The sequence below is a fragment of the Limulus polyphemus genome, unplaced genomic scaffold, assembly GCF_000517525.1.
Source record: "Limulus polyphemus unplaced genomic scaffold, Limulus_polyphemus-2.1.2 Scaffold2100, whole genome shotgun sequence".
Taxonomy (NCBI): domain Eukaryota; kingdom Metazoa; phylum Arthropoda; class Merostomata; order Xiphosura; family Limulidae; genus Limulus; species Limulus polyphemus.
In genome coordinates this window covers 178,616-199,600 of record NW_013667710.1, presented here as the reverse complement: position 1 = coordinate 199,600, position 20,985 = coordinate 178,616, and the positions used below count along the sequence as shown (strand labels likewise).

At 32.4% G+C, this 20,985-nt stretch overlaps 1 protein-coding gene across 1 annotated transcript in view; it reads left to right on the top strand.

The window, feature by feature from the left end:
• Nucleotides 1-1,316: 1,316 nt before the first annotated feature.
• LOC106465947 (forkhead box protein J1-like) overlaps nt 1,317-20,985 on the top strand; it is a 55,941-nt gene continuing 36,272 nt past the window's right edge. Inside the window, exon 1 of the mRNA XM_013926190.2 lies at nt 1,317-1,459. The gene's annotated coding sequence lies outside the window, so the exon portion shown is untranslated. The remainder of the gene's footprint in view (nt 1,460-20,985) is intronic.

The following is a 20,985-nucleotide window of genomic DNA, read 5'->3' as shown; positions in this document are numbered from 1 at the left end:
TTCGCAATACTTAAGTAGAAAAAAACAACACATACACCTCGAATCTATTTTTGCAGAACGTAAAATGCATCACTTAGTGAAGCTACAATATAAAAATATGCTAAGCATTATGACTCATAATAGGATTTACCTCTAACATTATTAAGTACATCAATGGTTCTTTTGATTCAGGTAGCATTTTACGAGTTGAAATAAACTGGTTTAGAACTCATGACCACGAAAATGAAGGAACACGGCAGAAAAAAATTCAAACTAAAACTTTTTATCTGGACTTTCTAATTAAATTATTGACTGTGACATACATAGTAACCGGTTTATTGAAATTCCACCTCTGTGTTTACCCTGTAACAAATGATGATAAACTTTAAAAGTTATTAAGAACATTGATCATCTGAATATTTTCCATTCTACTTTGCCAGTTTGAAATATAACAGTTTGGTGAATTAAACATTTTAAAGTCTCCTATAGTCTCCTAAGTGGAACAAAAGGCATGCATTTGAAACGTTATCTGTTTCAAAGACTCTGATCTTCAAAATTGACAGCGTAGTTGAAAATGAGTATCTGAAATCAAAAACCAACAGTAAAAAAGAAAAAAAACACCTGATAACTCTTCACATCACAACAGTAGTTCCAATTAACTATGATAAATAAATCGCGGAGGGATTACGCTTATTTCTATATTAAGTTGCATATTAATTTTTTCCGTCAAAGCTGAGATTTTTAAATAGTTAATGCTGTAACTCAGTACTGATCCTGTGCAATGTAAGTCTTAGCTCACATTCCACATCATAGTCATCCGGCAGATACTTTAAAGGGTATTATGGCGTGCTTTTCCTCTCTTTCCAACATAATTCAGGAGAACTACCGTAATGGTAATAAATATATATGCCTGTATATGCAATATGAATATAAAGGCTACCTTGGTATACGTATATATTGATCAAGAAAATAGCGTTGTCTACCGAATATCAAGTATTCGCAGGCCATAGGCAGGTAGCTAGAGGTCGATACTTGGCGTCATGGCCCAGTGCTTTACTTCTCTACGCAGCCTATCACAGAGCCCCACGCTGCACGTGCTTTCATGCCCCTGCTGAGCCCGCTTTGCTGCAGTACCAATCCAACTGTCGAACTAGCTGCTCGGTTAGCGACATGTGAGTATAGCGTACGTGTGGCCCCCCTACCGCTAACCTTGAAGATAGTTTCGTTCCGTCGGTTAAATCTCACAAGCCCCGAACCGTCCATTCCGTGCCTTTCGATGTCAAAAACTTAATACCACTACATAGATTAATATGAGAGGACCTGTCTTGACTGTAAGATTGTATAAAGTAGTAGTGGAAGAGACCTACTTAAAACTAACAATTAACTTTACTTAACTGTCATTAAGAAGACCAAAAGCCTATGATCAAGAAAATCTGGTACTAATTACTGTTATACACGTGATTCAGGTAACCTAACGAAGGTAAGCCTTTAGCCGTTTCGTTAATATTTAGACATTTAGGAATTACAGCATTATATATCACAGCTGCCAATGTTTTGTCATTTATCTATCGATTGTCTATTTGGATCAACTTTCCAATCTCAGATTCTCTAAAAGCTTTTTTGCTGTGAGTACACAACACTACACGTGTTATTTTAGCAATATTTCAATAACGTGGTTCAGTTTCAGTATAAACTAGAAAATGAAGTCTAGAAAATAGCTGAATAGGTAAAATGTAAATGTCTTAAATATACAGAACCATGTGATAAAGCGTTTCAAGGTTCAGCGTCTTTCTTAAAGTTACACCTCGAATATCACTTCCTTTCTATATCTTTACGTCATGATTATATAATGTTAAAAATAAACTTACTTTTGGAAGGTTATTTGATTGTACGGTATCTAAAAGAACAGATTGTTTCAATAGAGTTACATGGTTGTATAGTGCTTAAGAAACTAACAAGTGCTTGGAAACCCTACTTATCTTTGGGCTTAAACTGTGTACGGTGTTTTAAAACTCGGTTTGCTTATGAAAACTGCCAGTTTATATTGCGTTTGAAAATTATTTGTTTCTGGAAACCAGCATGATGAAAGTTTATCTGAAAAGTTGTCTTGTTTGAAAAACATTACACAAAACCATGCTTGAACTTTTTAAAAATTGCATGGTGGCAGATGTTTGTAGTATTTAACAATTTGTAACGGCTTACGTGGCATAAAAACGAAACACGCAAATCCACTTTCCCGCAAAAGAATATCCTGTTAAATCAATGTTTCCAAATATTAACTTGTTTCTGGAAGCTTAAACCCCGTTAATGTGTTGAGACGATCGTCTCAGAAAATAGACTCAAATACCCGAGCACTATCGGAAAGTGGACTTTTCTAAAATTTTATGAAATCGCTCGGATTATTGGGTTTATTTTCTGATGCTAATTTTTTTTCTGTTGATCTTGCTTACTTTGGAATATCATGTGTTCAAAAGTTTGTCTAGGACTAATGGAATGTTGGTGTTACAGGCAGTCTGTATGACTTTTTTTTAACTTAGCTTGTTCATTAAGAACTACAGAACAATAATTTAATTTGTTTCCCAAGAATTCTGGAGCTTGACATGCTGTTGTTGACGTATGTGGAATTACGTTTGTAGGTTTAGCTTTTGTTTATATTTTATAAATATTAGAGTGATTTATCTTTCATGGTTTCTAGTAGTGGACGTCTCTCCTTAGTATTACATGTTGGAAAGGCATCTGGTGCTATTCGTGTTTCCAAGAGCTTTCATAGTGATATTATATTGCGTCTGAAATTTAACATTTTGTGCTTGTTTTTTTTTTCATGGCGGAGTGTTATCGGAACGATTATTTAATTTTAATTTTAAACCTTTAAGCCGTTGTTCACTCATGGTAAGGACTTGCAATGACTTCATGGTAATATTGCGTCTGAAATTTAATTTTTTTTCTTGTCTTTCCATGATGGAATATTATCTGAACAATCATTTTGACTTTAAAATTTTTATGCTGTGTTCTCTCGACATGGTGAGGAACGATTATACAGGCATACTCAATTTAAAAGAAGCTTAAGAGTCTATAGAATTAATTGAGAGCTTTAAAATATTCATCACGTTAAGCTTGAAATAAAGGTTATGTTTCAGTTTTAAGAGCAGCTGCATATCAGTTCTGATATCTTTCAACTACTTGCTTTAACTTAACATTAACGTTAATTTTCTATATATATATATGTTCTCAAGAGCGATAATTTCGATAAGTTTAAGACGCTTTCTCTATTATATAACTGTTAACCCGGTACCATACGTAAAACTAAACGCAATGCATTTTATTCAACACCATAAGTGCATATTAGCTTCGTAGGGATCTATCTGTTTACCTCTAACACTTTGTCTTTTCCAATAATGACAGATAAAGCATTTAGTAAAATTTTAAGTCTTAATAAATTCTTCAAACTTGCATACCTATCCAGGCATTTTATGACGTATAGAGCAGCTAGTTTACGCGACATTTAATTATTTTTTGTTTTCTATATCTTTTACTATTCCTATAAGCATTATGAAACCCTTTTTCAGTAAAACCTTCCCTTAAATAAATTTATTTTAAAGCCAATTATGAATTCTTCTAGATTATAAACTTGGGTGGTTAGGAAAAGAAATAGATGTATGTTATCATTAGAAAAAATCAAACACGAAATGCATTATTTTACTCAGTTCACTTTAGTTGAAGTCTTTACGTGGAACTCCCTTTCATTTTCGCTTTCACGAATTCTATAAACTATCCTCTACTTGTAGGTTTGTTAAATTTGTTTAGCACATTTTATTAATGCCCAAAAGTGACATTGATTCCAAATTTACATGTTCTAGTATGAGATTTTCAACCACCTATTAGTGGATCCAATCTAGCTTAAAGGCCATTTAAGATATTTAGAAAACATTTAAAATTTAAAAAAAAAATTTAAAAGTGTTGCAAGTTGCAATGAAATTTAAAGATTAATCTTAATTAAACTTGGCGCCACAACTTAGATGATTTTTAATTAAAACTACTGTACTTTGGCTGTACTAAAATATTTCTATGTTTAGTAATATTACATTTTGGCTGTTCAGGAACGTTCATCCATATAAGTAGACACAGACAATATGATTTGTAACATTTATTGGAAATACATATTTAGTTTAAAATATTAGACATTTCGAAATTCTTTAAGCTAGACATCATGCTCACTGATTTGTTTGTACTGTTGTGAACTTAATATTAGTATGTCAAATATGTTTATTCTTAAGATGGTTAAAAATTTATCTATATGTTCAGCATCTCTAAGTGTAATGAAACTGACATCCACATACCATGTTTAACGGTTTAAATTAAGAAGGCATTAATCAGGACGTACTTTTTACAGTAGCAAAAAAACAAGTTAGCAAGTGGTGGAGATAATCTTCATGCTATAACCATACAATATACGCAATCATACAAACAACTTTAAATTTGAAAATAAGACTCTTTAATGGCAAAGTTTATAAGTTTTAGAAACGCATACTTAGGAAATTTGATTTGATTACTTTAATTTGATAACAGATTTCAGTGAATAAATTTACAGTATCATCTAACGAAATGACAGAGTATAAAGATATTTCAACATCATAAGAAGCACAGCAGACATTTCTGTCAAAATCTAGATTTTGTGTTTCTTGCAAAAGAAAACACTGTCTTTGATAATAAAATACAATACTAGTTAAATAAAAAGAAATTCGTGGTTATTAGACTCAATCGGTCTAACATTACAACCATCCTTGTGAACCTTAAGAACTCCATACATGATACCGGAAGAACAAAAGAAAACACTGTCTTTGATAATAAAATACAATACTAGTTAAATAAAAAGAAATTCGTGGTTATTAGACTCAATCGGTCTAACATTACAACCATCCTTGTGAACCTTAAGAACTCCATACATGATACCGGAAGAAGACTTGATGGTCTTATTTTATGATATTCGTCTTCTATCAATAATGTTTCTTCACAGTTCTAGTAAGTGCAGTTACCTTTTCTTGTTTTAATTGGATCTATGGTAAGTATTACAGATTTAGTTTTCTTATTTAACTTTATTAGAACAGCAAATAGTATTTAAAATGACTATATTATTTCATTTGTCTGGCTTTGTTATTACCGTATTTTCATTTCTGCTTTAATTTTTTTGTAGATAGAAGTTTATCCTTACTTATATTTACAGGTCAGCTTCTAGATTTATAATTACCAAACGATGTTAAAACAACGCTCCTTACTTGAGTTCTTATGTTATTAAAAGATGCGTTATATTACTGCCCGTCCAGATTGTTTGTTAAAAAAAATATTTCAACAACTGTTCAAATTTCAGTAGATAATCCCAAAATTAAACCTTTTTTTGGGATAGCAAAGTGTTTGGCCGTGATCCAATACACGTTTCTATATATCATTTAAAACATCATTAGGCAGATTGAGAATTACATCATTAGGATGACGGATAAAATTCTTCATTAGATTTCCTTAGCTGATTTAATTTTGCTCAATAATTTTTCCTGCATCTCAAAATAATTTGATTATTTTTGTATTTATCCAGCTAAATAACTGGATATAACTTAGTTTACTATATAACCTTTTCACGAAAATTATTCTTCTACTTGTTTAATTGCTTTATGGGTTTATTTTTGTATATATTCTATGAATAGTTTTTTTAAATTGTAAATACTGTTTCGAATAATGAAATTGTAGAAAAAAGTTAGGACTGTAAAACTAATGAATTAATGTTATATTGTTAATTTTACATTGTCCCAAAAATCTAGATCTAATTGGCTTTTCTAGTAATTATAATTTTCTAATTGATAATTTTAGTTATTGGCAGACTGGGGACGGATCAGTTGGTGACCCGCACTAAATTGAATATCTAAGTTTTAAACAAATGCTATTGAAAGATATAGTACTTTACTGTCCGATCCCAGATTGTTTATTTAAACAACAGCTTCAACAACTATTCAAAACTCAGTAGATAATCTTCAAATATAAACTATATCACAACTAACAATATTGCAAATTTAGTTTAGTTATTTAAGTTTTCTTGAACTTTTTTAGAACGTCGAATTTTATTTAAAATGACAACACCATTTCCTTTGTTTTGCGTTGTTATTATTGTACTTTCGTTTTTGCTTTAATTTTCTGTAGCTTGAAGTTATTGTTTTAGCATACATTAATACACAACAAAACACTATGTAGTCAAATTCTCTTGTCAGAGAAAAATCTTAAGAAACTAGTATCAGAAAGTATAAAAGTCCATTGTCTCTTACACATACTGTTAAGACGGATCAAATCAATGCTTAAAAATGTATTGTATAAAAGGATTAATGGCACTTTACAAGAATGATGATCCAGGTTCTATGCTGTCCTTGGATCTGCTTCCTTTATATAATATTTTATAATATTTGAAGCAAAGAATCCACACAGTGCAATTAGGGAATCCTTATTCAAAATGTAAATTATTTATCTTTCATATCCTGTATTTAAAGCATAATCTGTTTAAAATATTTTCAACACTGTATATATCAATTGGCTTTTTAACAAAGTGTAAACTGTTCCGCATTCTTTTAAGCTTAGAAAGCAAAGCCATACACAAAAGTACATGAATAAATGATTTATTTGAAATTTATGAAGTTTTTTTTTTAACTTTATAGAATGTTGCCACATTTTTGTATATATTCAAAAGCATCAAGATCAGTAAAATAGATTAAATTAAATATTAGCTTAACACACTTTTGGTATGTTGCTAAGAATAGTACATAAATACAATACCACCTGCTAGCTGTAATGTTTACCTTAATGTTTTGTTTGTTTGTTGCTAAGCCCAAAGCTAAATAAAGGACTATCTGTGCTGTACCCACCAGAGGTATCGAAACCCGTTTTTTTAGTGCTATAAGCCTTCAGAGTTGCCGCTGAGCCACTGGGGGCCCTGGAAACCCTGGGGGGTGGGGGGTACGATAATGAACTTTACGAGATTCGTATAGGTTACAGATTATTATTATATCTTGATCAGCGGTAAATTTGCAGGACTATAACACTAAAAATTTGTGTTTTGATATCCGCTGTAGACACCGCGCAGATAGCCCATTGGGTGCTACCTTTCAAAATTTAATTTCCTGCATTCGACGAATGATGATCTAGTTTAATAACTACTGTCTACTTACCAATGAGTAGATAGAACAGAAACCGTAACTTAGTTTATTTATTCGTTACTTGCCTGAACTTACCAAAATAATTCCATGATAATTACACATCTTGTTAAGGTTAGTAAATACCATTTTTCTCCTGGTCTACGAAACTCAAACTCTTCTGAAGTCCATCCAATAAATTCCAGCTTCATCCAGCTCATTCCATATTCATTAAGTGTTTTTTTCTTTTGCTGCTTGTTTCCCTAGCCGTTTTGACTTCTTTGTTAATTTGCATTACAGCTGGTATTTATTACCCTAGACACGTACTTCTGTGGCTGAATCATCATGATTCATTTCTTAATTACTATAAAATTTACTCTTGGTGAACTTCAGAACAGAAGCGTTGTTTTATAAGAATAATAAAATCAATAAATACAGTTAGTTGTCAAGTTTTAATAATCATAATCACTTATTCTGAGATTGTAAAGAGTAGATCAGTTGAAAATCGAAACAAAGATACTAAAATATTGTCTAATTATGAACATAAAGTTAGTATGAACACACTATGATCTTAAATATTGCAGGATTTATACAGATTGTTGTACACAATCAATCAAACTAATAACTTAAATCGAGAAAGAACAATGTGGTAAAATACAGTTTGGTTCTATAAATTATCAAGTTTTAGTCATTTCGTCAGTTTCGAAAAGAGATAGTGTCAAAATGGTAAATAGAAATATTTGACTGCGCAGTGGTACGTGAGATTTACGTCTGTTGTTGTTGAGTAATGTTAATATCAGCAAGTATGTTATGCAAAGGCAACATGAAAATATGCAGTTAATGAGGATTTTCAATATAGCCCGGGAAAATGTGTTGGCGAGCTTCTGTTGAGCTTGACAGAGGGACACATTGTTTTGTACTTTAAGGACACATCTTAATGATTGTACGCGTGTGTGTGCGCGCACTTACAAAGCTCTGCAACAGCTGATCAAAGAGAACTACAAGGCCAGGCCCTGGGTGAGTACTATATCTTCTGACCGATTGAATTATGACGATACATTCTTCAATATCGTACCCCATGAGGCAACATTCCATTCGCTTTGAACAGACAACAGACAAAACTATTGAATTTGGGGGAAAAATAACTTGCACATCGCACGCGGAAATCAACGAGACTTGCCGAAAAATAACGTTGGATGTGCTGTTTCAAGTCGAAAGATGTGCAGTCCGTCGCTTCTGAATGAAAACTGTTACCGGTATCACATGTCTGAACGTAATAGAAAACTTCCCGTCATTTGGTATTGTTGACACCTTGTTTTTTTTTTTTTTTTTTTGTTAACATGAGATTGATGCCGCCCTATTTTACACTTGTGGCCGTGAGGCATTGAACAACGTCCTGTAGAACAGCTAGATTGACCTGCGAAATCTTTACTCTTCACACCGCACTCTTCATCACATTTGACGTTTTCACTCCTAATACAGCTATACTTGGGCCGGGTACGGCGATTTAGTTAGCGTGCCCAGACTGTTAATTTAAGGGTTAATGGTTCGCGTCCTGAGGGTACAAAAAACGCGTTTCACACTTTGGATTTCCTTTAACAGTCAAATGCCACTATTCAATCAGACAAGAGTAGCCTAAGATTTGTTTATCTACAATTCAAAGCTAAGTGTATCTAAGCACAGATAACCTTTGGGTCGAAAAATAAGAACACAGACAGCTAAACCGATATGCTTGTTTCAGTGGACCAAATAAACCAATTTGAAAAATTATTCATGCGTGTCAATTTCTGTCGAAGGATAAATATATCTGCATAGTTGATATACAATCTGAGGATACGTAAACTAGGAGTCACTTTACAGTGTCTTTTTACCCTTTTTCAGACTACAAGTTTGAAAATGTGAACAACCATTTGTAGACACACGTGTATTATAATTGTATTATAAATGCAATGGTAGTGTGTGCAAATTCACGTTCTTAAACAACAGTGCAATAGGAACTCTATCCACAGAAAATGGGAAAATGTCATATGAAATGCTAATACGCTAAAATTACATAGACCGTCTAGTATTTAGTTAATTTGATCTGTTTATTTTTTGTTATTATATATTATTTATGTGAATAATCGCCCTTAATGTATTTATATATTTAAAAATAACATTTGCATGATAAACAGAAACAATAACTGCGTTTGAGTACATTAACATCATGCACATTCACAGTTTATAATGACAACATATCCACTACTTTCTTAAAATGAAAACGTAGTGTAAAACGATTTACAATAGCATTATTGCAGTTTGAGAATAAGCTAAAATATCCAGATTTGTTTTAATCTTCTTCTTTTGGCAGTGAACATGGAATATTAATAAGACTACTCATTAAACGTAGTTTATGTATAAGAAAATATTTTGACGGGAAATATCATACCAAAATCGGCATAAATTATAAATAAAATGTTCTTTTATGTGGTAGTCGTATGAATATAATTATATTGTATATAATCATATTTTTAGATATTTTAGATATTTCAACGTAAGTTGAAATATTTGGTACTTATCATAATATGTAAATTTAACTTCAAAACCACTGATTAGTAAGATATAAACCTTAAAAATGTTCCCGACAAAACTCAAATTCTGGAAATGACCTCTGAATATAATAACACTGTTTAAACATATATATATATATATGTATGTGTGTATATATACGTGGGTGTGTGTTTAAAAAGCAACTACAACAATGATTAGCACATACGTAATTATAATATCTTTAAGAATCAAATTGATCAAATTAAACACACATACATATATATATACATATGTATGTGTGTATGTGTATGATATTACTTTTAAATGCAGTAAAATCGACCTTAATATTGATCAAAACAGATACGTAAATATTTAACGATATATTATAGATTTCCTAAGACACGTTATTTCCAAGTTTCTCTTTCGAAGCTAAACTAAATATAAGATTTGAACGGATTATTAAAACGACTATTGACGATGGCTAAAATAGATAGAAGAGAGGTAAAGTTTCTACTCTAGGGGGTTACAAAATATTCCAACGGATGTAAATATATATATATATATATTGATATGTATATTCTCTTGTAATCTTGTGATATTCTTTTTTTTTTTTTTAGCTTCTTAACTGATATGTATAAATGTATAAAATTTATATGTTGTCGAATAAAATCAGTAAAATATTTAGTAGTAGTTTGTAATGAAATATTTTGTTGCAGCAGTGGTGAAATTCAGTCTGTTATGGTTGAAAAATATTTGTTAGAAATGTATGAGTTTACAAGTGTAAATGTTTCAACTTTAAACTTATTCACATAACACTTGCTTCAACTAATTATTTAATCAGAATAATTAGAAAATTCATACGGATCGGAGAACCAGCGCTTAAGCTTAGGTACTAATATAATATCTTAAGTTTATTACGGCAAACAATGTCATTTTCTTAAAACGTTTTTAAAGTTAATTGCTATCTTTGTTGCAAAAGAATCATACATGAATTGGATTATTACATGTAAAAACATATTTTTCTAGTTTAATGAAATAGTTATCTTCTTTCTCCTTCCTGATAATAACAACAAAGTGATTGCCCACCTAAGTAACTGTTTGTTAAAATGTCTCAATATTAACGTATTTTGTCTTTTAACAAATGTGAGTTGAAATGCTATCCTATGAGAGTTAAAGTGCTCTAAACGTCACTGGAAGTGACCACTCGTTAGTGCTCTTCTGGTCACTTGGTTCTCTGTGTCTGGTATGCACGCCAAATGAAAATGATCATAATGACAACTAGATGGTTGGGAGTTTGGCGCCCGCACGCACGCGCTCACGCGAGACCGTTCTAAGCCCCTCCTTTCATGTCCCTGGAGGAAATGAGACACACGGTGCACCGTCATAAGCCCCTAAAGAGCAACAATGCAAACCGTTTTGTGTATAATACAATCTGAATTTAGTAGACATTTATTAATGGTGTTTTTTGTTAGCAAAGTAGCTATTTGCACTGAGCGTAGGATGCTAGAAGTGCAGAAATCAACAATAAATTGTGAGCTAATCTGATAAGTAATCTAAATTGCGGCTGGGAATATTGCGGTGACATTTGGAATGAGATCGATGATGTGAGGCGGAGCTTACTTAGTATATCTGCATATTATATACTACCTTGATATTCGACTACATTATCAGTCAATCACTACTTCTAAAATCTATTAGGCTACTTTCTTCAATATACTGACAATTAAGATGATGTTCTGTTCAGTTCTCATTGTCTACAGAATTATAAGATCGATAAAAAAATACGGAAAACATTCCTTTAATGACTCAATTTAAATAACCAAGAAACAGATATGGAAAACTGAATGAAAACAGCTCTAAAATAATATGTAGATAGTAATGTTAAGAAAGTGTTCGTGTAGTACATTGTAATTTTGTTTGTTTGAATTTATGTACAAAGCTACACAATGGGCTATGTGTGCTCTGCCCACCACGGGTATCTAAACCCGGTTTCTAGCGTTGTAAGTCCGCAGACAAACCGCTGTGCTACTGCGGGGCGTACATTGTAATAAAACAATGCCATGTGAAACAATTTAGTAAACTGACGCACTTTTTTATTAACTGAACAGAGTGAGTCTTATAGTAATCGAAACTTAGGTTATAAAGCTAATGTTGGTGCTTGATATTACTTATTATATTATTAATTCTAATATTAGATGCGTCACTTCCATTATGTAATAATATTCGTGCATTAGTAAGAAAATAGCGATATGGTGTTTTCTTCCATGGCGTATCAAAAAATTTCAAACAGCCTTAATGATTTATTATATTAACTTTGTTCCAGAAATCCTGATAACTAATCTGCTTTCAGTTAAAATAGACCTTTATTTACTATTGTATCTTGTGAAAGTCCCCAGGTTATCAAGATTCACGAATTGTAATATATATATACATTTTTTTAATCAAACGTGTTTACCTGCGAACATGAATATTATATCAACACGTTCGAATAAAGATGGCGTTTTCCAAGACAATTGGATAAAAAAAAATTACGTTGAGCTCTTTGTACACTTTAGAAATATCAATATTTAATGCTGAATATATATAATAGTGCAATCTTAATGAAAAGGGTTGTAATGTAAATGTTATATACGTATAGAAAAATAATAGAGACAGCAAAAAAACAAAAAAAGAGACCGATGAACCTTCAAATGTGTTTTTATACAACATGCTCTTAGCCTTACAAAGCTTATTTGTATATATATACAAACACACACACACACATATATAAACATTCACGCTTACGAACATAATCCTACAATACATATTCATATATTTTAGACATATGCACTAATGGATCTGCATGTCAACCTATGCAACATTACTGGAACTAAACACCACTTCATATTTATTACTTGAATGGCAAACAAACCGAATAATTCAAATGTACGAAATAATTAGCTTTTATCCTGCACTAAATTAAGACTAAGTTATATGTTCTATAATTGTGAAATAATGCTCGCTAACTACCAATTTTACACATACATTCTATTACTCTCAGTAAACACACCAAACACATACACCCATATGTTTATAGATATGGTAATTCAAGGATAAACCAAGCACACAGTTGCATGAGATCCGCAATAACTAGAGATTCGAGGACAAAGTGTGCACATGAAGAGAGGTAACGATTTGTTATAGGTGCAATGAAAGCGACAAGTCACAACATTGAAGCTGAGGCAAAAGTTGTCACTTTATTTAATGAAAACAAGTGAGGATAAAACGCCGATCACATAGTGGTAGGACTATTACTTTGTAATGTAGAGATTTGAAAGTGAAGTAAATGCGTAATTCTATTAAACTGACGAGTAAATAAAAGAAACCATATTTAAATTAAAATGAAAATAAACTCCTTTTGAAAATTAACTAAAAATTAAAAAGTGTTTGTTTTGCACAAACAGCAAACGTCAGCTTACCTTATAGATACATTGTTCGAACTTGTGGATATATTGAATCATTCAGTAGAAAAACAGTTCTCCTAAATTTGTTTGAGTAAAGTTTGTTACAGTTTGTTCATTTACTGATTTCGTCTTGCAATATTAACTGTAAAAATACTGGAAAGACGGTAAGGTATCAGAAAGTAGAGCACTGTTTAATACTAACTATGAGAGTCCAGCATGGCCAGGTGGTTAAGGCGCTTGACTCGTAATCTGGGAATCGCGGGTTCGAATCCCCGTCTAATCAAACATACTTGCCCTTTCAGCAGTGGGGGCGTTATTTAGTGACGATCAATCCCACTGTTCGTTGGTAAAAAAGTAGCCCAAGAGTTGGCGATGGGTGGAGATGACTAGCTGCCTTCCTCTAGTCTTACAATGCTCAATTAGGGACGGCTAATGCAGATAGCTTTGTGCGAAATTCAAAAACAAACAAACAAACAATCTATGCATGTTGGAAGAAAGCCTTTCAACAGTATTTCGACAAAGTAACTACAAGTAGCTACTTTTAGCTAAAATTCTATTAAAACCTGAACTTCCAGTAGCCAGATAAGTTAACTTTTAGCCTAACAATGTAAGACATTAGTCATTTTATTCAATTGACAAATTCAATGTCCAAAGTTCTTCTAGTTGCCAGTCGATGGCATGAAGAAGACTTAATAAATGTCTTTAGATGCCTGTAAACTTTGCGTTTTGACTATGAACATGGATAAATTATTTGTTTATTGCCGGAAATTCCCAAACATTTCCCTTTACATACTACATTTCTATTATGAAGGAAAATATTTTAAGGGTAAACTATTTCTTCTTGATCTATTTTTCGTGTAAAATGGTAACAACTCTATAGTTGGAATAAACATGAGAGTTAACTTAAATAACACAGTAAGGCAACGACTTAGAGAACTATGACAACCTTGTTTTAAATGAAAGAGAAAAAAGCGAGAAATTATGAAGAAAAGATAAATACCAAAAGTAAAAGTTAAATGATATAGAAAAAAAATGTTTATCCGTTGACTTAAGTTGGGATTTGGGGCTTCGTGCATGCGTGATTTTAACTGTTCGTGACTCTTATTCTCTCCATACTTAGGCTAACGTGATATTAAACCCTGAAGCAGCATTATCAATGTTTCAATCCTGTTTCTCTCGTGCAAATAAAAATACATAATCACGATCGTTTAAACGTGCATTTATTCATCTGTATTCTCCTTTTTATATACATACACGTGGATTAAAGTATAAGCGCGCGACAACGCCAACATACACACAGGTATTCGTCATCACAGACACTGGCTAATGTATTCAAACTTGATACAGTATTTTTAAATACATAAATATATAGAGAAATGTACGTTGAGAATAATGAAGCCTCTTGTGGTTATCCGAATTGCACAGGTAAGACTTTTTAACAAAACATATGTAGGTTCGCCATAAAATACTCACTAATTTAACACTATATTTAATAATATATTTTCGTTTCTATATAGAAAGTAGAACTTATTCGTATAGTGCTGATTTGTATGAAGTGCAATGCTCGGATTATACTTGCGTTATCACACTCCAACTTCTAATAATTTGACAATGAAAGCTTGTTCCTCCGACCCTAATATATGTTGATGTAATTTAAACATATGTTTTGACAGGAAGATTGTTAAACCATCACAGAGTTTATCTTCATGGAGTCGGATTCCTTATACCTGCGTATTACTTTACTATTTGAGGACCATCATGTTTCGTTATTAGATCATATGATCTAAGCTCTCTTTCTACAGTTCAGATAGTACATGAAGACGGATTATTTACTACTTGGGCATCTGATATAAGAGTTTTGTTTTATTTTTCAGATATCACAATTCTGTATCTTATAGTATATGATGCAAGCGTCATGTTTTGTTATTTGAGTATCTGATGACAAGCATCGCATCTCTTTGAATTGGACTTTTGCTTCTCTTTACATTATTGGACAAAATGTATCCAAATCCTTTCCCAACAGGCTATTGATTGTTGTATTTTGAATTACCCTTCAACTTTTAATGGTCACGTGACTGTCCCATTGTTCATACATTCAACGTATGCACACGCTCTGTCAGGTAACAATAACCTTTTCTATACCTGTAACAGACGTGTGTATTAGTGATGTGGAAAATTTTGTAATCGATTTAACATCTAACGTTTTGTTTTATTTTTTGAAGTTTCAGCTTGTAGCTTCAAATAAATAAAACTAGAAGCATTTGCATTTTTAATATCAGGTGTAAAAACAATTGTTATATTCAAAACAGAAAGGACAGAATAATTATTTTCAGAACTATCATTAATATCATATTATAAAATTTCAAGCAAGAACCTTAAACTTTAAAATTTAAACATCAACAAAAACAGAAATGGTATTTGAAGGATTAGTCATACTTTATAGAAACGGTGTTCCAAGTCCCCTACTGTCCTTGGAACTACTTTCTTCGTTATCATTGTGCTCATTCTGATAGCCAGGATTGTGCATTACTGTCTCATACCGCCATTGCTATTGTAACAAGTTTCTTGGAAGGATTACATTGTCAGACTTTTCACATACCTTCCACTGTATATGGACATCGACTTCCAAGACCACATTTCAACAAATTAGAGCAAAGAGATCTATGTGTGTGCAGTCAGGTGATTTCACAGGTAACTTAGAGAAGTGGATAGTATGAACACCAGTTTCATTCTCTACGGTCTGTACAGACACTGCTATGGATTTAGATGTGATTTGATACTTTATCCTGACACAACTATACCATCTTGGTGTCTCGGCCATACAGTACAGGAAGTTCATCTTACAACAATACCACCTTGGTGTCTCGGCCATACAGTACAGGAAGTTCATCTTACAACCATACCATTTTGGTGTCTAGGTCATAAAATACAGGAAGTTCATCTTACAACCATACCATCTTGGTGTCTCGGCCACACAGTACAGGAAGTTCATCTTACAACCATACCATTTTGGTGTCTAGGTCATAAAATACAGGAAGTTCATCTTACAACCATACCTTTTTGGTATCTAGGTCATAAAATACAGGAAGTTCATCTTACAACCATACCATTTTGGTGTCTAGGTCATAAAATACAGGAAGTTCATCTTACAACCATACCATCTTGGTGTCTCGGCCATACAGTACCGGAAGTTCATTTTACAACCATACCATCTTGGTGTCTCGGCCATTCAGTACAGGAAGTTCATCTTACAACCATACCACCTTGGTGTCTAGGCCATACAGTACAGAAAGTTCATCCAGCTAGCATAAATAGTGTCAACACCTTCTTCCTATGATAACTAAAATGCACCTTTCTTTACTTGTAGCAGCACTAAAATCCAACGAAAACTTTACTTTACACTCCTTATATAATTTGAGAAAATTATTATCACGTCGCGGTTGATACAAATTACCTCTTTCTTTTCGTACTCACTCGAGTAGACCCAGACCTTGCTCATCATTGCAATAAACCTCTCATGCGCAAAGTACTTTCCGTATACTTCTATTTAGTTTGTCTCTCTCTATCACATATAAGTCTGGTGAACTCTCTGTGTACTCCTAGTTTATTCTTCTTTTCAATTGTAATATCTTTGTTAATTGGAACATAACAAAACTGTTTGCAATCACTTTCTGAGAGGAGGGTGAAAGGCTTCTGAATGACCTTTTAACAATGGTGTAACTAGTTCCTCGTGTAGTGCGATGTTGGTTAGATGATCTTTGATCTTCGTAAGGGGTGTTGATCTGCATTTGCTAATTCTGTTTACTATATTATAGGTAGTTATGTTTGAAATAGATACACACTTCCATGGCTATACGTCGTTTTCTTTGTTTTTTGTTTTTTTCCAAATATAATTTCATTGCTAAATGGTCAGTCATTTGCGGTAAAGCAAATATATAGATCCTAAAAATGTCACTCGTGGCGCTAGTCGGCGACACGTCTTTACAATAGCGTATGCAAATTGTTTTAATAAAGTGTGACTAACCTCCGAATACAATAGATTAACCCCAATCTAAGCACTTTTAAGCGCTTCATAGTTCAATTCATCAAATAATTATGATATTTTACTTCAGGACTAAACTGGATCAAAAGGATTTCTCACTCAATTTAGAGTATTAGAATATTATCTAGTGAGCTTACTTTATTTTAACCATAGACTAATTGTTGATATTACTTGTTAATAGATATCTCACTCTGTTAATAAGCTAACTGCAATTTTGTGACTGAGTTGTGTAGTACTTTTTTCAAAAATACAAACAACCATACTCACGAATTACAACAACAATCAATGTTTTAACTATGGTTTGGACAGATAATGCAGTACTGACGTGCTTTAATGAAAGGCACCTGACTAGAGTCTTATGGTGGACGACTTGATGAAGGCCTCAGCATAAAGTCCGAAAAGTCATCTACCGCAAGACTATCAGCAGATGCTATGCATTAAAGAAACAACATCAATAATAACCAACTATAAAACAACAACAAAATACGTTTTTAAATTGGAAACAGTAATTTATGATGTACAGAGGTTGAGTTGTGTTACGTTAAAACAACTTTGAAGCTTTACCACATCCTTTCAGTTCTTGTCGCCAAGTCTGGGTAGACTCTGTCTGACGATATTGTATCCTGACAATAGCCCTGTAGCGTAGTTTACATTGCAAAAGGCTCCTTCATAAAGATGTCATTGTTTAAATCACGCCCCTCTTTTGTGTATTCCCTATCCAATATTGTGTTCGAGGACGACAGTTTCCCATATACGCTTCGTCTGGCTTCTTGACCGGTATGTCTTTGAATGTAATAGCATGAATACCCAATTCGCTCTCCGGCTTCTTGAGGTATGCGACGGCTTAACTGACATGTCGAGGATGTGATTTGGGTACACGTGATCACTGTTGGTTTTCCATATAGGATATAATTATTAATTATGTTGCTTACTGTTACTTAGGACAAATAGATGGCTTTTGCAGATTCTCACTTGTTACAAAACGCCGCACTTTGCTTTACCACAACTGAGGTATGACTTGTTGTATATCTCTTTTTGGATAGTCCCAGTACTCCATGTTGATCCACATTACTTTAGTTTCAAACGCTGTTAAGTACAAGAGATATCCCATCTTGGAAATTGTAAATCCCCAATTTGAACACATCTTTATACTCCTAGTGTATGGATATTTTAGATTGATGCATACACTTCTCAAAAGCGACCTGTTTTCATTAGCATCACATTATCTAAGTAACGCCAAACAATGAAAAGTGTAGTTATCATACATTTACGTTTCACGGCGACTTTATATGGCTTTGCTTACCACGTAACTTGTGACTTACAATTCAAAATCCACCATAGTTTGAAACATGAAATTGTAAAAAATGTAAAATGCGTAAATTATTTATAATTCTAAGGTTCCAGGTTATAAACACCTAGGATACTAGAGAACGGTTAAAACTTATTTGCAACAAAAAGGAAATGGAAACCTTTTTCTCCGTAATAAAGCTTGAGCAACACACTATATCAATAGTCATACTTGTTACTGTTAACTGGCTACAAAATGTATTCAAATATCTTAATGATTAGTAATGTCATCATTGAGTCAACCATATTCCTCTATATTTCAGATGTCATTGAAAACACTTTTTGTAACAAACATATCTCAATTGTTGGTACTAAACAAACCATTGACAGGGACGTTGGTTAATCGCATCTATGTTATTTTTTATCACGTCATTAGTTCTGTTGAGGTTTTATCTCTTTGTATAATTATATGTCATTAGAAATAATTGCTATTACTAAAAACTAATTCGATTAATAACATTTTATGAGAAAACATGTATCGATTTCCAATATTTTGCTTTCCACACAAACAGTAGTATATTATAGCATAGTTTAGTAGAATACATTATATAAAACTGCCTAGTTATTCTGATGAAAATAAATGTCGTAAAAAAATCAATGAAAAATCTACCAGGTTTTTCAACCAAATCTCCAATTGATAGAAGTTGTAATTACATTATTTGTAAAATATTTTATCGGATTTAATGTATAACCTCTAATGTGCATTTATGCCATGTAACCGTTTTAAACTGGAAATATTGTCACCATTTAGTGTTTGCTTTTGACTATACGTGTTTCAAACATTTATATTACCGCGTGTCTTAAAAGCTTTGTCACATATGGTACTCATAACTGATTGGTATTTTCAAATTACGTAGTAATCCATTGATTTTTAGACTGGCATATTACGTTTTAGGATATTAGTAAGGCAGATATTGGGACATCTAAAAAAAAGGTTCCCGTTTTCAGCTTTGTTGAGATCCTCACATGGCCTTTAATGATATTTTCTTGTTTTTCGCTAGACAATATGACTGTTGAGTAGAGCAAAACCGCAGATAATAAAAAGATTTAAGTGAGCGAACATTTAAAATTATAATGTAAAATGTTAAAAAACAGGTGAAATGATTAAGAACCATCAGTTCAAAAAAGTCCGTGCTGTTTACCTGCCACCATTAGGTACACTGTTGATATATTTGTTGAAACTTAGATCATCAATAATTGAGAGCAGCTGTTTGTCTTTAAACCAGAGAATATATTTATTATTCCCATGAAATATTAAGCATGTGTGATAAGCTTTATTTCTCAAGTGAAAGAACATTTCCAAGTCATCCTACGTATAAATAACATGTTAAGGTTACATGATTTAAGAATGAAACAGCTAATCGTCAAAATCGAAACATACATAACTTATAACGATGCAAAAATTAAAAGTTACAATGCTGAAAAACTTGTATTACTTGTTGAGTCTTCTGCATGAAAATTAAACTGATTTGATTGTTTTAATTTTGAATTCCCAGTTGAATGTATGTAGCTCAATTTCAGTCAGGATTCAGTCAGTTCTACTTCACGTAAAACTCTGGCTTAGGTTTTTTCGATCTAATCATTATTTCTAAGTTTTAACAATGAAGATTATTACTTCTTCGTGCACACTTTGGGGTCGTACTTGATGGCGCGTGATCGTGCACATATGGGGTATAGAACGAAGATAGCCTGTGTGAAAACGTCAGATGTATGAATATAGTCCTAGTGAATCTGAGATATATTCATAAAATTGTAAGTTTTCTTCCCGTTAGACTCCACTTGTACGTGTATAATTCCATAGAAGTAGTTTATGATTTTTACTATATTACATAGTATCCTAAGTACTGACGCCGTTCTTGAAAAATCGAACTTTCGCACACTTCTTAACACATGATATTCTATTTAAACTGTAATCAAGATAATGTTGCTAGTATAATTATTATGTTTTCCTCAAAACTGAACTTAAAAGAATCCCATTCTGTCACTAAGTTTATGCCTGAGGTTTTTATTTTTTTCATACATTAACTGTCTGTGAAATGTTTGAAACTGGTAATTCTCTGTCGTATGGGATAATATATAAAAATCAAATGTATTATTTTACATTAAAATTATAATATTTCTTTGGTCAGTCTCTCACAATGCTGTGTTCTAGTCTAATTCTCGCTGAATTTTATTTGCATTTATTTTATTCATGTTGTACATGATTTATTTTCTTAAGTAACTGTATAAGAAGGAAGTGATAAAATGAATGATTTTATTTGAACTTTTTCAACTGTAGGTATACGTTCATATTTATATACTAGTTATGCTTGTATATAGCTAGGGTAAAATAATGAGATAGCTTAACAATGGGTGTTTATATTTAAATGTGACTCTCATATATTTAACACGTATCGAAACCCGGTTTCTAGCATTATAAGTCCACAGACATACCGCTGTAACACGGGGAAGGGGGAGTGCGAAATTTAAAAACCAAGAT